We start from the raw sequence: 11,239 nt of genomic DNA on the forward strand, positions 1-11,239 counted from the left end.
AACCAAGCTATAGCCCACAAAACCATAAAAGTTTGGTATAGGGTAAGGGACTAGGGATAGGGGGACAGCTATCTGTCCTTAGGAAAGGAAGTACAACAAATAGTTAAGGATGAATGGGGAGAAGCTGGAAGATCACAGGGAGAGAGGAAACTGAGAAAAGGAATACAGGAAGAGACAGCGAAAATTAAGGGGCATTTAAGAAGTAGTATGGAAACTTCATACAATAGAAACTTCCTAATACATACAAATATGAAGGCAATCTTAAGAAACTGCCAAATAATGGTTCATAGTCACCTAATAAAGCCATCTCCTGTCACCAGAAGCAGGTAGATGTCTACCTGGATAGTTCCACGACAGCCAGGGATACATGAAGAGACTGTCACACACACACACACACACACACACACACAAAAAAAAAAAAAAAAAAAAAAACCCAAATAAACAAAAAAGGAGCAGCACACAAGTGAACATAGGCATTAAATACCAATATATAACTGAGTTTGGAAACTACATACATATATGTAAACACGTGTATATACACTGACATATAACCACATATGGAACTGAACACAAGTGAGCATGCATATACCACAAACATGTGACACTGCTGGGAAAGTATACATGTGACCATGATTTATATGCTAACATGACCCTATCAGGAAATAGACACATGTGAACACATAAATATGTACCAACATGTAAACCAACATGTGACCACACATGTAATATGTCCAGGCTCAGAAACTACACAGTTATCAAAATGTATATACATGCTGACAAGTGACCATGCTTAGAACTGAATGCATATAAATATACACATTTGCCAAGACACATGTCCGTGCTCAAACTGCACATATGTGAACATGTGTGCTGACATGTGACCTCCCCCCTTAAAAGTAGCACATATCAATATACACATTTGCACTGACGTGTTTCTTCTTAGCACTTGGAGCTGGGTAAAGCCATAAAATGTATCCTGGTCGAGAAGGAACTTCTCTGTGGTAGTAAACATGCATCATATACTACCAGGAAACAGCTTTGTAATACCCAGTCCTATCCTCCACAGAGAAGTCTGAAAGCAACTTTCAACCGTGACTAAAATGTTAGCAATGGAAAGTATTACCTTACACTTAGGAGACACTCAGATAACTACTGATTAATAATCACCAAAGCATGCTGAGGTGTAAATCAAGCAATCTCAGTAAAAAAACTCGTGGAATCTCTATTCTGTAGAGGAAGCACAGACAATCCAAAGGAAGAAAGCCTAAAGTAATAAAAACAAAGCTGTAATTTTAGCATAACTTAAATACTTGCAGACTACTGAAAGTGGCTAGGGGAATTCTTAAGAGTCAAATTTGTTTTAGTTCACGGTAACTATGCCAGAATTGTTCCTGTCACTGGCTCTATTAAAAGTATTCAATATAGGGGCTGGAGACATGGCTAAGAAGTTAAGAGCACTGGCTGCTCTTTCAGAGGACCCAAGTTCAATTCCCAGCACCCTCCGTGCAGCTCATAACTGTCTGCAAGTCCTGTTCCAGGGGATCTACACCTTCACACACATAAACATGCAGGTAAAACATTAATGTACACAAAACACAAATAAATCACTTTAAAAGTATTCAATATTATTAATTTAATAAGCATATTATCTATCTGTGTGTGTCTATCCAACTGATATCAAATCTGGAAGGTCAACAATTACAAAATAAACTGACAACACAAGAATACAAATGGATTTCTTTCCAGATCTGTTTGGAATTTGGAACTTTTACATTTGTATTGAATCTGTAGATTCATGAGTACAGGAGATGGAATCTGTAATCCATGAGTACAGGAGATCTTTCCATCTCCTATTATCTTCAATTTCTTTCTTCAGAAACTTGAAGTTTTTATCAAACAGGTGGTTCACTTGTTTGATTACAGTCACACCAAGGTACTTTATGTTATTAGTGACTATTGTGAATGGTGTTGTTTCCCTAATTTCTTTCTCAGCCCTTTTGTCTTTGATATACAGGAGGACTACTAATTATTTTTTTTAGTTAATTTAATATTCAGCACATTGCTGAAGGTGTTTAACACCTGAAGGAGTTCTCTGGGTGAATTTTTGGGGTCACTCATGTATACTATCATATCATCTGCAAATAGTGATACTTTGACTTCTTCCTTTCCAATTTGTATCCCCTTGATCTCCTTTAGTTGTCTTATTGTTCTAGGTAGGACGTCAAGTACCATGTGGAAGAGATATGGAGAGAGTGGACAGCCTGGCCTTGTCCCTGACTTCAGTGGGCTTGATTTATGTTTCTCTTCATTCATTTTGATGTTGGCTATAGGCTTATTGTATATTGTCTTTACTATGTTTAGGTATGTGTCTTGTATCCCTGATCTCTTCAAGACTTTAAACTTGAATGGGTGTTGGATTTTGTCACATGCTTTTTCAACATCTAAGGATATGTCGTGTGTCTTTTCTTCTTAATTCTTTTATATGGTGGATTACGTTGAAGGATTTCTTTGTGTTGAACAAACCTTGCATGCCTGGGATGAAGCCTACTTGGTCATGTTGGATGATATTTTCCATGTGTTCTTGGATTTGGTTTGCAAGTATAACATTGAATATTTTTGTGTCAAAGTTCCTAAGATCCTAAGAGAGATAGGTCTGAAGTTCTCTCTCTCTCTCTCTATATATATATATATATATATTTTTTTTTCTCTCTCTCTCTTTTTTTGGATCTTTGTGTGGTTTAGGTATCCCTTACAGTATTTAACACCTCATTCAAAATTTCTATATAAATTATTCTTTCTTTGTACCTCTCTACCCATTCTGAAGGGAGGTGAATCATTCAGTTTCCTACTCTTTCAAAATAAATATTATTTTTGTGTATGGGTGCTCACAGTGTGTATGGAGGTCACTTCTCTCCTCCACCTTTAAGTACTGGTGATAGAACTCAGGGGACCAGGTTTGTGTGGCCAATGCCTTAACCCTCTGAAGAAGCTTACTGGCCTTCTCCTTTTTTGGCATATTGTCTCATGTATCCCATATTCCCCCACTGGAATCAAACTCACTATGTAGCTGGAGAGGTCCATAAACTTCTCGTTTACCTGCCTCTACCTCTGGAGAACTGAGATTCGAAGGATGCACCACCACTTTCAGTTTATTCCCTACTGGGGATCAAATTGAGGTCTTCATGTACACTGGGCAAGTACCCTAACCAACTGAGGTACAGTCCTGGCTCCTGGTAGCTTTATTTCTAACACATGGGGTGAGAGAACAAAGTGGTGATTGTAACAGGAAATGCCATTTACTTTAGGAGAAGAGGATTATGGTCCCAGATAATCACTTTTTAGTTTATCATCTGAATTAATAAATAATGAGACTTTCTTCCTACCTGCCCTGTTAATGTCTCAAATCAGCATGGAGCCTTCACTCACAGCACTGACAGCAAAAGAGAAAGAGAGACTCACTATGGGCCTGGTCTAGAAGCTGATATTACAGAAAAAAATGACTCCTCTATCTTTGTTCCCTCTCAACAACAAAGCCTTGAAAGAGTACACATCCACCTGCTGCTCTCTCTGCCTGAGGAGGCATCACCCCTGCCCTAGTAAGATCAGTTTCTGCCCTAGTAAGATCAGTTTCTGCTTAGAGGGGAGGAAAAGTTGTCTCAGGGGAAGTGGAAGTAGGAGGCTAGTGCCCTGAGGTGTCAAAGAGGCAATTGAGATGCAGCATCAGAACAATGACCACATCTGCCAACTTCCACTACTGACCTTAAATTGGCTCCAGTAGCCCACCTCAGAGGCAACCTCTCTAGATTGAAGAACTGAAGGGCTGGAAATCCCAGACAGCAGCCTGCTTTCCGAAGAACAGCCAAGGCAGCACTGCCCTCTCTTGGTCCTAGAAGAGTATTACAAGCCCGGGGCAGCCCTAGTTTCAGTTCCTGGTCCTGCAGATAAAACAGTAACAAAGGGGTATTAAGATCGAGGTGACTTAAAAAAAATTGACACAGAGAAAACTGATATTTTTTCCTTTCCTTTCTTTTCATTGTTTTTGTTTTGTTGCTGTTGTTTTTTTTTTTTTCAGTCATTTTTGTTTTTTGAGTTATTTTTTGAGGCATAGATCCAGAGGGAGTTTACAGCAGGCAATTTCTATGGGTCAGTTTGTCCCAAAGATTTAAATGCTGACCTCCCTTCCTTTTATCAAAAGTTTCTCAGGAAAAAAAAAATGTTATTAAAGGGGCACCAGGAGACTACTGCCAGAGTTACAGACAGTGGGATACAGAACGTTAGCTAAGAAAACCTAACTTTGTACATCAGAGACTCCTATCCTGTACCAGCTGAGGGGAGGCAAAAGGAGCCTGTCTCAGAGAAGGACTGCTGCCATCATCCTTCAAATACCAACTCCAGAAACTAAGAGACAGATTTAAATGTTCCTAGGTGCAGTTAGGTATTGTTGCCTCTGGATACCAGACTTTGTGGAACTAACAGGGCCTCTGTACACCAGCACAAAGTGGGGCGTTGAGAACCTCATCTGTACTGAGACTATACAAAAGGCATTTGAGGTTTTAAAAACAGCTCTGCCCTCAGCTCCAGGCCTTGAAGTTCTAGATGCTACATAGATGCTACAAAACCTTTTCATCTGTTTGTCCCTGAGGCAAGACAAAAGAGGTTTTAATTCCCGGAAATGTCCTGTGATACACTGTCTAAACAACTGGACCCTGTAGCCACTGGATTGCCCACCTCTCTATGCTGTGGTGCCTACTGCTAGTCTAATGGAAAAACAAAAACACAAACAAACAAGTTAACTCTGGGTTGGGATCTTACACTCACAAAATCTCATCTCTTTGAGGGTCATCTCCAAGGAACCCTAGAACACTGGCTTTCGAGTGTTTCTGTGACTCAGTACCAGGCCCCAATCCTGGACCTTCAGTCTTGGTACCCTGTTTCTTGATGACGACCCACAGGTCCAGGACTGTCTGAAGAAATCAGATATGTGGGCTCTTCAGTAGTTACTTTAACAGAAACAATGTGGGCCCAAGCCAGGTACCTTAGCTCAAAGAGCAGAACTGAATGATCAGGTGGGAAAAAGAAACATCCACCATCATACATAAGGACAGTCATCATACTTTTACTACAGTGCATGTGTATGATATGATCTATAGAGAAAGAGGACTTCTCAAGGAAAAAAGAAGTCTAGGTTTTCCTGTCATTCTCCATTTGGCAGGGGCCTGGATTCCAGCTGGGATCCTGGAACTCGGCTTCCAGATGAAGAATGGGGTTCTGTTCCTCTCAGGGGCTGCTAGAGCACCTTAGGGTGATCCCTGAGTGCTTTAAGGAGTGTGGAAAAGGTTTTCCACAAGTGTTACAGTTTAACTCTTTTAGCATGAGGTCACCAGTGACAAGGGAAGCTTGGGCTCTCCAAAACCTATGCCAGATACCAAAGCATTACAGCTCCTGGTCAAGTTGCTATGCTCAGCACAACAGAGGTGTGGGCAAAACTTTATACCCTGTCAGTTTGCAGCCAAACACAGGCCCAGCAAAGCCCAAACCCAGTGAGATGCAATCAAGAGGACTCTGTGGAAAATAAATGTAGAATCTCATCAGGTCTTGAATTGAGAAAGTTTGAATCTTCATACCTTTATGAATGTGAAATTAAAGGCAATATAAACTCTTGGCAGAGGGAGGGATTTCAAGAGTGAATGTGTTTGATTCGCTGGGGTCAGTGTTAGGATTGTGTAGTGGAGTCAAATAGGCGATTCTTAAATGACACATGTGACTGGTTCCATGTGTAAGGTTTTCTTAATGGAAGAGGGAGGGGTCAGAGAGATGATCTCTAGGCAGGCTAGGAAAGAGAAAGAGAGAGAGAGAGAGAGAGAGAGAGAGAGAGAGAGAGAGAGAGAGAGAGAGAGAAGGGAGTATGAGTTCTTTCATAAGGTGGCCCGAGATTATGTGCAGGTGGTAGCAGGTGGTCTGCATGTGACCTCACAGATGCCTGAAGTCCTGTTTGTCAGGTCCCTTGGTGACTGGCCATAGAGATGTCTGCTTACACATCCCCACATTCAGGAAATCAGGGATAGTTAAATGGTCCTATCACAAGAAGGAAAATACACTATGTAAATATCCTATGGGAGGAGATCTCCATGTACAATTGAATGTCACTGCTAGACTAAGGTTCTGAGCAGGGTGGGGCATTTTTAAGTATTCCAAGATGCTTGTTAGAGCACTTATCAAGGGAATGTCTGGCCTGTAATGGGTCCTTAGGGACATGTGACCTCATTGCAAGACCTGGAGTTACTCAGATAAGGGGAGACATTTCAGAACTCTGCTGAGAAAAAGGACTCTATCCTTATAGATGGAATGCAAATAATTGTCTACCCAGAGATGACCAACTTCATTCTTATCCAGCAGAGTCCCACACCTTCCTAGAATATTTGACTTCCCCTACAAATTGCTTTCCTCCATTGTCAGTCTGCTAGCCTGGCTGAGAGACAAATGACCTAAGACCTGTGGGGCTTATTGAAATTCTGGTGACATACCACAGCCTGGTACTGTCTGAGAGTCTGTGGTACAAACAAGAAGAGCTAGGGGATGGGGGGAAAAAAGAATAGATACCTGAGCCATATAGGCTGATGGAGGACACCAGAGGGAGAGATCATTCTCCCACCATTTGTTAAAGATGCTATCTTTTTTCCATTGTAAGGTTTTGGAATCTTTGTCAAAATCAGGTGACCATAGGTGTTGCGTTTATTTCTGGGTCTTCTATTTGATTCCATTGATCTACCAGTCTGTTTCTCTGCCAGTACCATGCAGTTTTTATTATTGTTGCTCTATAGTATAGCTTGAGATCAGGGATGGAGATACCTCCAGAAGATATGTTTGTTTTTAAGCAGCCTGCTTCTGGGTTACCTAGCAACCTATGATGTCATCATGTGTGCCCTGCCATGTAGCCACTCCTGGCAGTGTGGTCAAGTTGATCCTTAAAAGAATCAGCCAGCCTCTTTCTCCCTTTCTTGCATTTTTGCCCTCTTGCTCTCTTGCTCTTCTGTTCTCTCCCCTTTCTCTGTCAGGGCACTCCTTTCTCTTCCTCCTATCATGTCTTCTCTCCTTCTCTCTCACTCTCCATCTCCATCTAATAAACTTCTTTAATATGAAATCTGTTGTGCACATCATCATTTCATTGATCCTAACATTAGTGCATTGGAAAAGGCTCACCTGGTAACCCCTGGTTTGTTATACCAGGGACACTTAATCAGAATATGATGCTAGCAACAGATCTTTTTTCTGTTCTACCTATCCCTAACCTCCACTCAACCATATATGACTTAAAACTTACACTCTCCCTCAACTGCCCTGTGCTTACCACACACACCTGTCCCTCTCCTCATGGCTGCTCAGACTCAGCATCCTGTCATGTGCTCTGAGCACCGCAGACATGGTGGACACTCACGATACACCAAAATCAGCTGGGGAAACTAAAAGGCTCAGGCCCGAAGCTGAAACTGCTGCTTCAGACACAGACACAGCCTGCTTCTAAACTATTCCATTTAGGTAAGCAATTGCTGGGGACCCAGCACACACACAGATGGCTGTATGTTGTGCCACTGCCTCAGGCCCAGGGGCGAGGTTTTAAATCTCCCATGGAACACCTGCCACCAGAGGAGGCTTGCAGAAGATGATTTTCAGTTGCACAGACTTCTGATCAGCCACGCCATATGCATGCAGAGTTTCAAACTCTGCCGAGACAGCCTCCCCACCAGCAAGCACCTGGTTTCGCTATGCTGCTATGGTGCCACACCACACATGGATAACCACCATGGTGATTTTGGGATAAGGAGGGTGGAGCCACAGCTTCACTACCATCTCCACTAAAGGCCAGCACATGGTTTCACCACCATCTTAACTTAGGGCAGTCATATGATTGGTAGCTCTCTTAGTTATAAAAACAAACAAGAAAACTCTGTGGTCTCCCCACTGCCAGGTGCTTTTACTACTACTCTGTTTCTGTCCCACTCTTTTCAGAGCTGCAAAACTGCAGTCTCTTGTAGACCCTAAAAGGCCACTGAGCACCTTACTCGATTCTAAAGCTACCTATCTGCCACTTTGCCGGAGCCAGCCAGCAGAGTCCAATGGTTCTTGAGTCAGGAGTGAGGATTAAAATTAATAAAATAACACACAGCACACAGGAGGCTTTTTTAAGAAGGTCCGGACTGGACAGCCACAGCAAAAAGCCGCCTTAGCAGCAACCTCAAGCCTCCAGCAGCAACTCTCTTAGCTGCAACCACAGGCCTGTCTTTTTAATGTAGAGTTTTTAAGCCAGAGTAGAAACATCGCAGAACAATGCATTAATTTCCTTGATGACCCTGAGGAAGAGGTGTGATCCTCACAAGCAATCCCACCTGCTGTCACAAACAAAAGGAGATGGACTTGCAAATTCTACCCTGACTAGTAAAGGCTTGGTAAAAGAAGTCTCTCCACTGAGATTTAAATATTAAAACAGTTGCCAGAGGCACCTCTCCAACACCCCTATCCTTTCTCTCAGATGAGATTCCCTCTATGAGAACTAGGCCTTACTCTTGATAAAGCCCTGGTGCCAGGCACCAAGGTTCTAGGGCTGGGCCAGGCTAAGCCCATGACCTGCTGTGTTACTTGGTTGAGTAGCCACATGGTCCATTTCCATTTGCCCTTTCATAATCACAAGAAAGGCTTCATTATACTGTCTCCTCTTAGGGAAACCTTTGGCTCCTACACCTATATTTGCCCTTCTCAAATGTCTTATATCCAGTAATACCAGTAACACTAAGAGCCATCTGTGAAGAAGAAAACTATTCCCTATGGTTCTTTTCTCAAAGTCTTGTCTGATTCTCTCTGTCTGCTATCTCACCCAGAATACTATCTGCTTTCTTTTTATACTCTCAAAAAAAAATCATAAAATTAAACTCTAAACCCTAAGAGGACCACATGGCATGGAAAATTTTAATCATAATTAATTCTCTGTTCATTTTATCTTTGTTTAGACTAGGACAGCAACAAGTCTCATTTTAAATTGGTATGGATTTTTATAAAAATTCAAAGCTACATTTTACAATATATATGATTCAAACCTGGTTCAAAATTTTTTTTTTAATTTTAATTTTTTTATTTTTTTACAATTAATTACACTATATTCATTTTGTATTCCCCCATAAGCCCCTCCCTCCTCCCCTCCCAATCCCACACTCCCTCCCCTTTCCTCATGCATGCCCCTCCCCAAGTCCACTGATAGGGGGTGTCTTCTACTCCTTCCTTCTGATCTTACTTTATCAGATCACCTCAGGAGTGGCTGCATTGTCATCTTCTGTGGCCTGGTAAGGCTGCCCCTCCTCAGGGGGAGGTGATCAAAGAGCAGGCCAATCAGATTATGTCAGAGGCAATCCCTCTTCCCATTACTATGGAACCCACTTGGACACTGAACTATCATGTGCTACATCTGTGCAGAGGTTCTAGGCTATCTCCATGAATAGTCCTTGGTTGGAGTATGAGTCTCTGGGAAGTTCCCTGTGTTCAAATTTTCTTGTTCTGTTGCTCTCTTTGTGGAGACCCTGTCCTCTCCAGCTCTTACTATTTCCCACTTCTTACATAAAAGTCCATTCACTCTGTCCAACAGTTGCCCATCAGGCTCAGCATCTACTTTGATAGTCTGTAGGGCAGAGGCTTTCAGAGGCCCTCTGTGGCAGGTTCCTAGGTTGTTTCCTGTTTTCTTCTTCTTCTTTGCCTTTCAGGATGGGATTGAGCATTTCAGTCAGGGTCCTCTCTCTTGCTTAATTTTTTAGATATACACTTTTTAGTAGGTGTATACTATATTATGTCTATATGAGTGAGGATATACTTGGTGTGTCTTTCTGCTTCTGGGACAGCTCGCTCAGGATGATCCTTTCCAGGTCCCACCATTTACCTACAAATTTCATGATTTCCTCATTTTTCATTGCTCCATTGTGTAGATGTACAACAATTTCTGCATCCATTCTTCAGTTGAGGGGCATCTGGGCTGTTTCCATTTTCTAGATATTACATATAAAGCTGCTACAAACATGGTTGAGCAAATGTCATTTTTGTGTACTTGAGCCTCTTTTGGATATATGCCCAGGAGTGGTATGGCTAGGTCTTCAGGAAGCACTATTCCTAGTTGTCTGAGAAAGCACCAGATTGCTTTCCAGAGTGTTTCTACAAGTTTACATTCCCACCAGCAGAAAAGGAGGGTTCCCCTTTCTCCACAACCTCTCCAGCATGTGTTGTCACTTGAGTGTTTCATCTTGGCCATTCTGATGGGTGTAAGGTGAAATCTCAGGATCATTTTGATTTGCATTTCCCTAATGGCTAATGAGGTTGAGTATTTCTTTAAGTGTTTCTCTGCCATTCGATATTCCGCTACAGAGAATTGTCTGTTTAGCTCTGCTCCCCATTTTTTAATTGGATTACTTGGTTTGCTGCTTTCAGCTTCTTTAGTTCTTTATATATACTGGATATTGGTCCTCTATCAGATAGAGGGTTGGTGAAGATTCTTATCCAGTCTGTAGGTAGTCGTTTTGTTTGTTTGTTTTTGTTTTATTTATTTATTTATTATTATTATTATTATTGGTGACAGTATCCTTTGATTTAGAGAAGCTTTTCAGCTTCATGAGGTCCCATTTATTGACTGTTGCTCTTAGACCCTGTGCTGTTTGTGTTCTGTTCAGGAAGTTGTCTCCTATGCCAATGAGTTCAAGGGTATTCCCCACTTTTTTTTCTAACCAATTTAATGTGTCTGGTTTTATGTTGAGGTCTTTGATCCACTTGGACTTTAGTTTTGTGCAGGGTGATAAGTATGGATCTCTTTTCATTTTCTACATGTAGACATTCAGTTGGACCAGCACCATTTGTTGAAGATGCTCTCTTTTCTCCATTGTATGGTTTTGGCATCTTTGTCAAAATCACGTGTACATAAGTGTGTGGGTTTACCTCTGGGTCCTCTGTTCAGTTCCATTGATCCACCATTCTGTTTCTATGCCAGTACCATGCAGTTTTTATTACTGTTGCTCTATAGTACAGCTTAAGATCAGGGATGGAGATACCCCCAGAAGATCTTTTATTGTAGAGAATTGTTTTAGCTATTCTGGGGTTCTCATTATTCCATATGAAGTTGAGAATTTTTCTTTCTAGCTCTGTAAAGAATTGTGTTGGTAATTTCATGGGAATTGCATTGAATCTGTAGATTGCTTTTGGTAACATGGCCATT

The sequence above is a fragment of the Meriones unguiculatus genome (genome assembly GCF_030254825.1).
Source record: "Meriones unguiculatus strain TT.TT164.6M chromosome X unlocalized genomic scaffold, Bangor_MerUng_6.1 ChrX_unordered_Scaffold_30, whole genome shotgun sequence".
In the NCBI taxonomy this organism is placed as follows: domain Eukaryota; kingdom Metazoa; phylum Chordata; class Mammalia; order Rodentia; family Muridae; genus Meriones; species Meriones unguiculatus.